Raw genomic sequence first — 13895 nt, 5'->3', positions numbered from 1 at the left:
TTTGCATTTCACTACTAACAATGTTGAGTATCTTTTTATGTGCCTGTTTACCATCTGTATGTCTTTGGAGAAGTGTCTGTTTAGGTCTATTGCCCATTTTTTGATTGGGTTGTTTGTTTTTCTGATATTGAGCTGTATGAGCTCTTCATATATTTTGGAAGGTAAGTCATTGTAAGTCATATCACTTACAAGTATTTTATTCCAGACATAGCCTTTTTTTTTTTTTTTTTCCAGACATAGCCTTTTTAAACTTACTTGCTTCATCAATATCAAATTTATGCTTGGCATCTCTATTTATGTCTATCTGCATACATAACTTGTTTCAGTATGGAATCATGTTATAATCTTGAACTGTGATTTGCTCTGAGCTTACCCAGAATATAGAGTTTTTTATATTTTCAGGTAGCCAGCACCTATAAAATACTTGCTTCTTGCTGGAACACTTAAGTGCTAGGAGTAAAACAGTGATTGATGAGTAACCGATCTCAACTTTACTGAACTTATGGCCCTTATAGGCGATTATGCCCCAGTTATTTATTTGTGACAGTGTTTTCCCACAAATCTTTGATTTTAGGATGTGGCACTTAGAAGTGTTTCCCGTGGAAACAGAAAGTGCTTTGGGATAGGAGGTTTACAGTGGAAGAAAGTTATGACTGGGGAGTTGTATCAAAATGATTAGCAGGAGACATGGTGTGTTTTTAAGATATGCAAAAGTATTTGCAGTTGAAAGTCCTGAATCTCTACTGCATCTGTTTCACATGATATGAATCTGCACTTTCATTCAGTTTTATTCCTACTCCAAAAATAGTTTCATTTAATTCAGTTATATGTATGTGGCAAAAATTTGATCTGTTTACTAAAGACCATTCATTTTGAATAATAGTGGTGAGTAGCTGTTGAACTTTCAGTTTAAAAACTAAGTAAATTAGTGGACAATTTTATGGGTAGTTTAGAATAATTCATTTATGTGCTGGTTTTTTTTGTGTGTGCTTTGTCAGGATCCTGGAAATATTAGGATTTACTTACTCTTAATCAACCAGAAGAAATGGTTTGATTCACTTATTCTATTTTAGATAATTTTAATTTCCAAGCTTAACTCAAAGTCAGGACATTTTCTATTTGTTGATTTCATGAGTACCACTTTCCTGTTTTTATTTCTCACTGTCTGCTGGCCAAAGTAATTGTGAAACTGTGTTTAGCAAACTTTTAAATCCTCAACCTCTTAAGCTCAGAAAGGTTCCAGATACCTGTTTTGCCCTTGATTATAGCCCTTCTTCAGCCTTCTCAAGTAAAACTTTCTTCACAACTCACAGACTTCAGGACGAAGATTTTAGTAAGGAATGCCTGTAAGAATTAATGATATCCTTGACTGTCTAGTTCCTCTCCCCATTTATGGGCAGAACAAAATACCATCTGGCCACCGTCTCTCTGCTTGCACTCAGGCAGTTGAATGTACTGCTCTAAATTTATGCCACAAACCTCAACAGGGCTTCAACAATGTCTGGCAGTGCTGCTACTCCTTCTTCACTTTCCATTAATACTGTGTTTCCACTCATTGCAAACCTCTCACAGCCCCCACTCTCATCTATGGACCTCACCTCAAACTTTATTGAGAAATCTGATGCAGCTGTCATCATCTTTGCATCACTGTATCTGCAAACCTACCTGCATTGGTCTTCAGGTTCTCAGTCTTTCTTTCTCTTGTTATTAAGAAACCTTCCCTGCCAATCTAATTCCACTTCTTGTGACTCAGGTTCCATCTCTTCTTACTGTCTCTAGGGCTTCTTTCCTGCAGCTGGCATCTCTTTTACACATCATCAGTTTCTGTCTTTTGGTTGGATTTTCCCTCCAGCCTACAAACATACTCTGTTATCTGCCAGCCCTGATACATATGCAAATACATATAAATATGATGACAAACTATATACAGATACTTATATTTCATTCTTCTGTCTTCTATCTACTATTTCTTGTTCCTGTTCTTATCTAATAAATTATCTTCACTGAATCAAGTTTTTCTCCTACCTCAGTGTCTGTTTCTTCTCAATCATTTTTGTGGACTCTATTCTTTATCAGTCTTCTAAATTTTGATGGGCTCTAGGGTTGAGTCTTCTTTGCGTATACTCTGTTGGAGATTTCCTTATTAGCATTCTGTGACACCTAAATATATGTCCTGCCTCATAGTTCTTCCTGAGTGCTGAAATGCATAGCCAGCTGCCTACTTGATCATTTAATTAACCTCTCTTTTAGGTGATATAATACTTGATTTCTTCCCCTAGAGATTCCCCACTTCAGTGGCGTCACTGTCCATCCTGTTACCTACTTTAAAATTTTGGGGTCAGCTTTGATTCTTACTTCTCTCATTCTTCTCCCATATCTAATTTAACAGCTCTGTGCCACAGTGTTCTCATCTATAAAATGAGATGATAATTGTCAGTGATAAAATATCAGATGATGACACACATACGTCTGCTTTTGAAAATTCAAATTCTCATATCTTAGAATAAAATTAAAGCAACTTACCATGACTTTCAGGACTCTTCATAACCAGACCTTATGTCTAGTTGTTCTGACTGCATTTTGTCATCACTTTTGTTATCTTTAATTCTCTACTTTAAAACATAACTTTTTATGGGATGTCTTTTTGGTGGGGGGGGGGGTGGGAAGCAACTTCGGTTTTTGCTTTGTGCTTGTTTTGTGGTATTAAAATGTAAAGATAGTGCCAAATTTTAAATCAGTTGATGTTTTATCATCTAGTGAATCATTTCTCTTTATAAATAGACCTACTATGTTTTTCTAGTTTTGTGGGAGATTGGTAAAAATTCCTAGAAGTGAAATTGCTAAGTTAAAAGATAGGAGTGTTTTCAGACCTGTGACTCCTACTGAGGTAAATTTTTGAGACGTTGCATGACCAAAAAGGTTTCATTTACCCTCATGCTTGATTGGTAGTTTCCCTGAGGGTAGAAGTCTAGGTTCAGATCATTTTTATATAGGACAGTGAAAACATTACTCCATTGTTTTTTCTGTTTAACAGCTTTATTGAGACATAATTCACATATCATAGAATGCATCCATTTAAGGAATATACTTCAGTTTTTAATATGTTCCCGGAGTTGTGCAATTGTCACCCCAGTCACTGTAGAACATGTTCATCACCCCAAAAAGAATCCCCCAGACAGCAGTCATTCCCCATTCCCACTAATCCACCAGTCTTAGGCAACAAGTAATCTACTTTCTCTTTTCATGTTGCTGATCAAAAGCCTGATATTAATTCTAGTTATTTTGTAGGAACCATTTAGGGTTTTCTTTTCAACTCTGAATTTCTGAAATTTATTCATGGAAAGTAGAATTTATTCAGACATGAGTCTATTTTACTTATCTTACTTTACTTAAAACTTTATAAACTTTTTATTTTGTACTGATGTACAGTCAATTAACAATGTTGTGATAGTTTCAGGTGAACAGCAAAGGGACTCAGCCATACACATACATGTATTCATTCTCCCTGAAACCCCCCTTCCCATCCAGGCTGGCACATAACATTAAACAGAGTTCCCTGTGCTGTACAATAAGTCCTTGTTGGTTATCCATTTTAAATACAGCAGTGTGAACGTGAGCTTCCCAGCGTCCCTCACTGTCACTCCAGGATGCCTGGCTCTAGGTGAGTGATCACATCATTGTGGTTATCTGGGTCATGAAGATCTTTTTTGTATAGTTCTTCTGTGTATTCTTGCAATCTCTTCTTAATATCTTCTGCTTCTGTTAGGTCCATACCATTTCTGTCCTTTATTGTGCTCATCTTTGCATGAAATGTTCCCTTGGTATCTCTAATTTTCTTGAATTTTCTTGAAGAGATCTCTAGTCCTACATTAAAAAATACATATATAGTACTGAGTTATATTTGAGTTTGTCCTCACAGGTTAGATTATTTTGTGGCTTTATTTTTTTGTTTTTGTCAAGTTTTGAATCTAGATTTTGCTAGTTTCATAAAACGAATTTGAAAGGTTTTCTTTTTTATATGTACTATCACCTATTAATTGATAGTGTATTTCCTTAAAGATTTGATAGAAATCATTGATTTGAACCTGATACCTTCTTGTTGGGGGGAGGGGCATCAGTGCCTGTAGTTTTTTTTCTGCCATTGCCACCCTTCAGTTCTTTCCATAGCAGTTCTTATGCATTATATTTTAGCGTAGATTTTTTTTAAAAAATCACATTTTTTGGAGAGTGAATTTTGCCTTTTGTAAGTTGTGAGAAATGATCTGTTGTTTATTAATATATTCAGTTCAATCGCTCAGTCGTGTCCGACTCTTTGAGACCCCATGGACTGCAACACACCAGGCCTCCTGTCCATCAGCAACTCCCGGAGTTTACTCAAATTCATGTCCATTGAGTCGGTGATGCCATCCACCAATCTCATCTTCTGTCATCCCCTTCTCCTCCTATCTTCAGTCTTTCCCAGAATCAGGGTCTTTGCAAATGAGTCAGCTCTTCGCATCTGGTGGCCAAAGTCTTGGCATTTCAGCTTCATCAGTCCTTCCAATGAACATTCAGGACTGATTTCCTTTAGGATGGACTGGTTAGATCTCTTTGCAGTACAAGGGACTCTCAGGAGTCTTCTCCAACACCACAGTCAAAAGCATCAATTCTTTGACGCTCAGCTTTCTTTATAGTCCAGCCCTCACATCCATACATGACTAATGGAAAAACCATAGCCTTGACTAGACAGACCTTTGTTGGCAAAGTAATGTCTCTGCTTTTTAATATGCTATCTAGGTTGGTCATAACTTTTCTTGCAAGGAGTAAGCATCGTTTTATTTCATGGCTGCAGTCACCATCTGCAGTGATTTTGGAGACCAAAAAAATAAAATCTGCTACTGTTTCCACTGTTTCCCCATCTATTTCCCATGACGTGATGGGACCAGATGCCATGATATTTGTTTTCTGAATGTTGAGCTTTAAGCCAACATTTTCACTCTCCTCTTTGACTTTTATCAAGAGGCTCTTTAGTTCTTCTTCACTTTCTGCCATAAGGGTGGTGTCATCCACATATCTGAATTTATTGATATTTCTCCTGGCAATCTTGATGCCAGTTTGTGCTTCATCCAGCCTAACGTTTCTCATGATGTACTCTGCATATAAGTTAAATAAGCAGGGTGACAATATACAGCCTTGACGGACTCTTTTTCCTATTTGGAACCAGTCTGTTGTTCCATGTCCAGTTCTAACTGTTGCTTCCTGACCTGCGTACAGATTTCTCAAGAGGCAGGTCAGGTCAGGTGGTCTGGTATTCCCATCTCTTTCAGAATTTTCCACAGTTTATTGTGATCCACACAGTCAAAGGCTTTGGCATAGTCAATAAAGCAGAAGTAGATGTTTTTCTGGAACTCTCTTGCCTTTTCGATGATCCAGCAGATGTTGGCAATTTGATCTCTGGTTCCTCTGCCTTTTCTAAAAGCAGCTTGAACATCTGGAAGTTCACGGTTCATGTACTGTTGAAGCCTGGCTTGAAGAATTTTGAGGATTACTTTGCTAGCGTGTGAGATGACTGCAACTGTGCAGTAGTTTGAGCATTCTTTGGCATTGCCTTTCTTTGGGATTGGAATGAAAACTGACCTTATCCAGTCCTGTGGTCACTGCTGAGTTTTCCACATTTTCTGACATATTGAGTGCAGCACTTTCACAGCATCATCTTTTAGGATTTGAAATAGCTCAACTGGAATTCCATCACCTCCACTAGCTTTGTTCATAGTGATGCTTCCTAAGGCCCACTTGACTTCACATTCCAGGATGTCTGGTCTAGTGAGTGATCATAGCATCGTGATTATCTGGGTCGTGAAGATCTTTTTTGTACAGTTCTTCTGTGTATTCTTGCCACCTCTTCTTAATATCTTCTGCTTCTTTTAGGTCCATACCATTTCTGTCCTTTATTGAGCCCATCTTTGCATGAAATGTTCCCTTGGTATCTCTAATTTTCTTGAAGAGATCTCTAGTCTTTCCCATTCTGTTACTTTCCTCTCTTTCTTTGCACTGATCACTGAGGAAGGCTTTCTTATCTCTCCTTGCTATTCTTTGGAACTCTGCATTCAGATGGGTATATCTTTCCTTTTCTCCTTTGCTTTTGGCTTCTCTTCTTTTCACAGCTATTTGTAAGGCCTCCTCAGACAGCTGTTTTGGTTTTTTGCATTTCTTTTTCTTGGGGATGGTCTTGATCCCTGTCTCCTATACAGAACCTCCACCCATAGTTCATCAGGCACTCTATCAGATCTAGTCCCTTAAATCTATTTCTCACTTCTACTGTATAATCGTTAGGGATTTGATTTAGGTCATACCTGGTTGGTCTAGTGGTTTTCCCTACTTTCTTCAATTTAAGTCTGAATTTGGCAATAAGGAGTTTATGATCTGAGCCACAGTCAGCTCCCGGTCTTGTTTTTGCTAACTGTATAGAGCTTCTCCATCTTTGGCTGCAAAGAATATAATCAGTCTGATTTTGGTGTTGACCATCTGGTGATGTCCATGTGTAGAATCTTCTCTTGTGTTGTTGGAAGAGGTTGTTTGCTATGACGAGTGCATTCTTTGGAAGAACTCTATTAGCCTTTGCCCTTTACTAATATTACTTGGTTTTAATTGCTATGTTCTGCTGAAGAGATCAAAAAAGGATAGGAATTCTTCTAGTACCTTTCTTGAAATTTTTTGTTTTTAATTCTTTCATTTCCCCTTTAGGATTGTGGTAACAGTTTTTCTTGTTTTTTCAAGAAGACATTTTAAGCCAAAACTCTATATCTACTGTTAACTTTACAATATCTTATTCTACTTTTTAATATATTATCAAAGTATTATTATCATCACAGTTTCTTTTTTCTTATTCTTTAGGAAAAATCTGAAAGAGTTTGCTTGCTCAGACTGATTTTTTTCTAATTATAAGTGAGTGTTCATAGAGATTTTTCTTCATTCTTTGGCTATAAAATTACTTTTGTTTGGAAGTTAAGAAACCTGCCTTTCAGGCAGTTGTGGTTTGGCCCTGCCTTATGTAAATCTTCGCATTTTCTACCACCAGGAAGAAAAGGAATCAATTCTAATCAGCTCAGTCTCCTCGTTTCTCGCATGCTCTTTGCCCTCTCTAATTTTTTTTTTCTTTCTTTTTCTACCATTCTTTGGGTGAATGGTTCTTTACCCTAACCACATGAGTTTTATCTGTGGAACTTTAAGGGGGAAAAGGAAAAAGAGAGATTGTAGGTAATAGAGTACTTAATTTCTTGGACTGTAAAGAATTGCTGAACTAGGATTAATTTTTCTCTCTTATCCTATTCTGAAGAAAGCTTAAATCTTAGCTCCAGCACTAATTTGAATACCTGTAATGACTAAGATACCAAGATAAGTGATGAGGGAATAAAAGATGAATAAAACTTATTTCTGATTTCAAAGTAGCTAATAGACATGAAAAACATAATCAATTTTAGAATATCAAATTCTGATTATAAAGCTGTTCTGCCCTGGGTGGTCAGTGAACTCATCATGGAGGGAGTTTGTCATTTTCTGAGATGAAGAGACTGTAAGAAAAACAGATTTTGAAACAGGACTTGGTGGATAAATATCAAGTTAACTTTTGAACATGTTAAGTTTGAAATACTTATCTTAATAAGTATGTAGCAATGTACAGTAGGCACCTGAACAAAAATACCATGGAGTTGAGAGAACAGAGCTGGATTTAAAAATTTGGACTTCATCAGTACATATATAAAGCCACGGGATTAGATAAGATTACTTGGGGAGTAAATGTAACTAGAGAAAAGGCATCCTAATGCTTGGTGGGGATATGAGAAATTAGCTAAAGATTCATAAAGGAAAATATTGTAATATCTGATTATAGAAAAAACTAGAAACTTCTGTCATTTCTTCTCAAACTTTAATAAGGATCATTTTGATAAAGTTCAGTAAGTTTGAAATGGGGCCTGAGATTCTGCTGCTCCTACAAACTTCCAGAAGATTATGCTGCTGGTAGTCTATGAACCATGCCTTGAATAGCAAGACAATCTATGACTAAAGAGACAAAGTAAAAAGAAGGAAAGACTGCAGCATTTGTAGGAGAATAAGGATTAATATCCAGAAAAAAGGGCATCTAGAAACTGAAAAGAAAAAAAATTGAAGGGAGAAAGAATATGGATAGAGAATTTTTCATAAAGAAATTTAAATGGTCAATAAGCATGGAAAATGCTGAACTTTCCTGGGAAATACAAATTGAAACAAGAAGATCACGTTTCCCCCATTAAGATCAGGAAAAATTTTTAAGTTTGATAATATACACTGTGGTGGGATTGTGGGGAAAGGGTGGACTGATACCCTAATAGGAGGTATCTTGGTACTTTTGTCCTTTTGGAAGACCATTTGCCATACTGATTTTTTTAAATGAGTGTATCCTTCAATTTTGGAATCCTGTGCCTCACTATCTAAAAGGAAAACTTCTACCTTTGCCCAGAAAGGCATTACAGAGCCATTTTGAAGCATTGTTTAAAGCTGGGAGAGGTGAAATAATCTAAATGTCCTCCAGGAAGGAATTATTAAATAAACCAAGTGCCCTTTGCTTATTTGTTCTCCTTTGTACATTTAAAAAATTATCTCACGTTTTTCATTATAACTTCAAATAATTTAAGTGGCCTTGATTTCTAGAGTATATTTTATGTTAAATACATTTTCAGTCACACCATAAAATTACAGATTTAAATCATTCAGTTTATAGAGTATCTGTAGACAGTATATACTGTAGTGTAATTTGCAAAAAGCATGTTTTGCATGTTTTGCATTTGCAAAAATCACTCAGATAGATTGAACTCACTTTTCACTAAGAAAAAAAAAATCTGATTGCTTATTTATCTTAAACATGTACTGTGTGCCTATACTATGACCATTAGACTTCTGAATTCTCAGTTGGATGGCTGGATAAATAGATAAGGCTTGAAACCTTCCCAAGAATTTGTTTCACTGATAAAATAAGGTCTTGCTCTTAATATCCACCCCCCCCCCCTTTTTTTGTCAAGGGATTTTCCTTCTTTTCTTGTTTGTTAGGTAGTTTGAAGTTTATATAGCTCAGAAGAGTACGCGTTAGTAGATGCACTTGAGATGGATAAGGAGTTTGCCTTTCTTTTACAAAGTGGAGAATTACAAAGCAGTGATCTTTAAAGGAGAGGAAGAAAGAAGAACTAGTTGTTAAGCAGATCAGTTAGAAAGAATACAAATAAAGTAAAGAATACAAATAAAATCTATTGCTGATTCATGTCAGTGTATGACAAAACCCACTGAAAAAATAAAAAATAAAAAAATTGATAAAGCAAAAAAAAAGAAAGAATACAAATAGACACTGCAAATCTGGAAATGATTCTCCTAAAATCATCCATATCCACCTAACCTTAAGTTACCTTTGAAGTTTGAAGACCATTGAAATAAGCAGTGTCCTAACATTATGAAGTGAATGTTGTCTTGTCTGAACTTACGATGTTGTAGTACAGCCATTTAAAAGGTGTAAAATAGGACTACCCTGGTGGCACAGTGGATTAGAATCCATCTGTCAATGAAGGGACATGGGTTTGATCCCTGGTCCGGGAAGATTCTGCATGCCGTGGAGCAGCTAAGCCTAGGCACAACTACTGAGCCTCTGTGCCTAGAACCTGTGCTCTGTAATAAAAAGGCACCAGAAGGAGAAGCCCACACGCCACGGTGAAAAGTAGCCCTCCGCTCACCACAGCCAGAGAAAGTCTGTGCACAGCAATGAAGTAAAATCAATTAATTAATTAATTAAAACTGAAACTATATTAAAAGAACAAATACTTAAAAACACTCAAAAAGAAAGGTTGTATAAGCGTGAACCCAAAACAACAAAGTAAATGGCAACGGGACCACACCTATCAATAATTACCTTAAATGTAAATGGGTTGAATGCCCCAACCAAAAGACAAAGATTGGATGAATGGATACAAAAACAAGACCCCTATATATGCTGTCTACAAGAGACCCACCTCAAAACAAGAGACACATACAGACTAAAAGTGAAGGGCTGGAAAAAAATATTTCACGCAAATGGAGACCAAAAGAAAGCAGGAGTCGCAATACTCATATCAGATAAAATAGACTTTCAAATAAAGGATGTGAAAAGAGACAAAGAAGGACACTACATAATGATCAAAGGATCAATCCAAGAAGAAGATATAACAATTTATGCACCCAACATAGGGGCACCGCAATATGTACGGCAAACACTAACGAGTATGAAAGAGGAAATTAATAGTAACACAATAATAGTGGGAGACTTTAATACCCCACTCACTACTATGGATAGATCAACTAAACAGAAAATTAACAAGGAAACACAAACCTTAAATGACACAATGGACCAGCTAGACCTAATTGATATCTATAGGACATTTCAGCCCAAAACAATCAACTTCACCTTTTCCTCAAGTGCACACGGAACCTTCTCAAGAATAGATCACATCCTGGGCCATAAATCTGGTCTTGGAAAATTCAAAAAAAATTGAAATCATTCCAGTCATCTTTTCTGACCACAGTGCAGTAAGATTAGATCTCAATTACAGGGAAAAAATTGTTAAAAATTCAAACATATGGAGGCTAAATAACATGCTTCTGAATAACCAACAAATCATAGAAGAAATCAAAATATGTATAGAAATGAATGAAAATGAAAACACAACAACCCAAAACCTATGGGACACTGTAAAAGCAGTGCTAAGGGGAAGGTTCATAGCATTACAGGCTTACATCAAGAAACAAGAAAAAAGCCAAATAAATAACCTAACTCTACACCTAAAGCAATTAGAGAAGGAAGAAATGAAAAACCCCAGGGTTAGCAGAAGGAAAGAAATCTTAAAAATCAGGGCAGAAATAAATGCAAAAGAAACTAAAGAGACCATAGCAAAAATCAACAAAGCTAAAAGCTGGTTTTTTGAAAAAATAAACAAAATTGACAAACCATTAGCAAGACTCATTAAGAAACAAAGAGAGAAGAACCAAATTAACAAAATTAGAAATGACAATGGAGAGATCACAACAGACAACACTGAAATACAAAGGATCATAAGAGACTACTACCAGCAGCTCTATGCCAATAAAATGGACAACTTGGATGAAATGGACAAATTCTTAGAAAAGTATAACTTTCCAAAACTGAACCAGGAAGAAATAGAAGATCTTAACAGACCCATCACAAGCAAGGAAATCGAAACTGTAATCAAAAATCTTCCAGCAAACAAAAGCCCAGGACCAGATGGCTTCACAGCTGAATTCTACCAAAAATTTAGAGAAGAGCTAACACCTATCTTACTCAAACTCTTCCAGAAAATTGCAGATGAAGGTAAGCTTCCAAACTCATTCTATGAGGCCACCATCACCCTAATTCCAAAACCAGACAAAGATGCCACAAAAAAAGAAAACTACAGGCCAATTTCACTGATGAACATAGATGCAAAAATCCTTAACAAAATTCTAGCAGACAGAATCCAACAACATGTTAAAAAAATCCTACACCATGACCAAGTGGGCTTTATCCCAGGAATGCAAGGATTCTTTAATATCCGCAAATCAATCAATGTAATACACCACATTAACAAACTGAAAGATAAAAACCATATGATTATCTCAATAGATGCAGAGAAAGCCTTTGACAAAATTCAACACTCATTTATGATTAAAACTCTCCAGAAAGCAGGAATAGAAGGAACATACCTCAACATAATAAAAGCTATATACGACAAACCCACAGCAAGCATCACCCTCAATGGTGAAAAATTGAAAGCATTTCCCCTGAAATCAGGAACAAGACAAGGGTGCCCACTCTCACCACTACTATTCAACATAGTGTTGGAAGTTTTGGACACAGCAATCAGAGCAGAAAAAGAAGTAAAAGGAATCCAGATAGGAAAAGAAGAAGTGAAACTCTCACTGTTTGCAGATGACATGATCCTCTACATAGAAAACCCTAAAGACTCTTCCAGAAAATTACTAGAGCTAGTCAAGGAATATAGTAAAGTTGCAGGATATAAAATTAACACACAGAAATCCCTTGCATTCCTATATACTAACAATGAAAAAACAGAAAGAGAAATTAAGGAAACAATACCATTCACCATTGCAACAAAAAGAATAAAATACTTAGGAGTATGTCTACCTAAAGAAACAAAAGACCTATACATAGAAAACTATAAAACACTGATGAAAGAAATCAAAGAGGACACAAACAGATGGAGAAACATACCGTGTTCATGGATTGGAAGAATCAATATTGTCAAAATGGCTGTTCTACCCAAAGCAATCTGTAGATTCAGTGCAATCCCTATCAAGCTACCAACGGTATTTTTCACAGAACTAGACCAAAGAATTTCACAATTTGTATGGAAATACAAAAAACCTCGAATAGCCAAAGTAATCTTGAGAAAGAAGAATGGAACTGGAGGAATCAACCTGCCTGACTTCAGACTCTACTACAAAGCCACAGTCATCAAGACAGTATGGTACTGGCACAAAGACAGAAATATAGATCAATGGAACAGAATAGAAAGCCCAGAGATAAATCCACGAACCTATGGACACCTTATCTTTGACAAAGGAGGCAAGGATATACAATGGAAAAAAGACAACCTCTTTAACAAGTGGTGCTGGGAAAACTGGTCAACCACTTGTAAAAGAATGAAACTAGAACACTTTCTAACACCATACACAAAAATAAACTCAAAATGGATTAAAGATCTAAATGTAAGACCAGAAACTATAAAACTCCTAGAGGAGAACATAGTCAAAACACTCTCTGACATAAATCACAGCAAGATCCTCTATGACCCACCTCCCAGAATATTGGAAATAAAAGCAAAACTAAACAAATGGGACCTAATGAAACTTAAAAGCTTTTGCACAACAAAGGAAACTATAAGTAAGGTGAAAAGACAGCCCTCAGATTGGGAGAAAATAATAGCAAATGAAGTAACAGACAAAGGATTAATCTCAAAAATATACAAGCAACTCCTGAAGCTCAATTCCAGAAAAATAAATGACCCAATCAAAAACTGGGCCAAAGAACTAAACAGACATGTCTCCAAAGAAGACATACAGATGGCTAACACATGAAAAGATGCTCAACATCACTCATTATCAGAGAAATGCAAATCAAAACCACAATGAGGTACCATTACACGCCAGTCAGGACGGCTGCTATCCAAAAGTCTACAAGCAATAAATGCTGGAGAGGGTGTGGAGAAAAGGGAACCCTCTTACACTGTTGGTGGGAATGCAAACTAGTACAGCCACTATGGAAAACAGTGTGGAGATTTCTTAAAAAGCTGGAAATAGAACTGCCATATGACCCAGCAATCCCACTTCTGGGCATACACACTGAGGAAACCAGATCTGAAAGAGACACGTGCACCCCAGTGTTCATCGCAGCACTGTTTATAATAGCCAGGACATGGAAGCAACCTAGATGCCCATCAGCAGACGAATGGATAAGGAAGCTGTGGTACATATACACAATGGAATATGACTTAGCCGTTAAAAAGAATTCATTTGAATCAGTCCTAATGAGATGGATGAAACTGGAGCCCATTATACAGAGTGAAGTAAGCCAGAAAGATAAAGAACATTACAGCATACTAACACATATATATGGAATTTAGAAAGGTGATAACGATAACCCTATATGCAAAACAGAAAAAGAGACACAGAAATACAGAACAGACTTTTGAGCTCTGTGGGAGAATGTGAGGGTGGGATGTTTCAAAAGAACAGCATGTATACTATCAAGGGTGAAACAGATCACCAGCCCAGGTGGGATGCATGAGACAAGTGCTCGGGCCTGGTGCACTGGGAAGACCCAGAGGAATTGGGTGGAGAGGGAG

The 13895-nt window shown here is 36.6% G+C and overlaps 1 protein-coding gene across 5 annotated transcripts in view; it reads left to right on the top strand.

Annotated features, from left to right (window-relative positions):
• The window catches only part of BRAF (B-Raf proto-oncogene, serine/threonine kinase), a 162358-nt gene that overhangs the window by 52175 nt on the left and 96288 nt on the right, over nucleotides 1–13895 (top strand). The window lies entirely within an intron of this gene.

The sequence above is a fragment of the Cervus elaphus genome, chromosome 18 (assembly GCF_910594005.1).
Source record: "Cervus elaphus chromosome 18, mCerEla1.1, whole genome shotgun sequence".
In the NCBI taxonomy this organism is placed as follows: domain Eukaryota; kingdom Metazoa; phylum Chordata; class Mammalia; order Artiodactyla; family Cervidae; genus Cervus; species Cervus elaphus.
The sequence above is the reverse complement of the archived record's forward strand: the minus strand, read 5'-3'. Positions and strand labels throughout refer to the sequence as shown.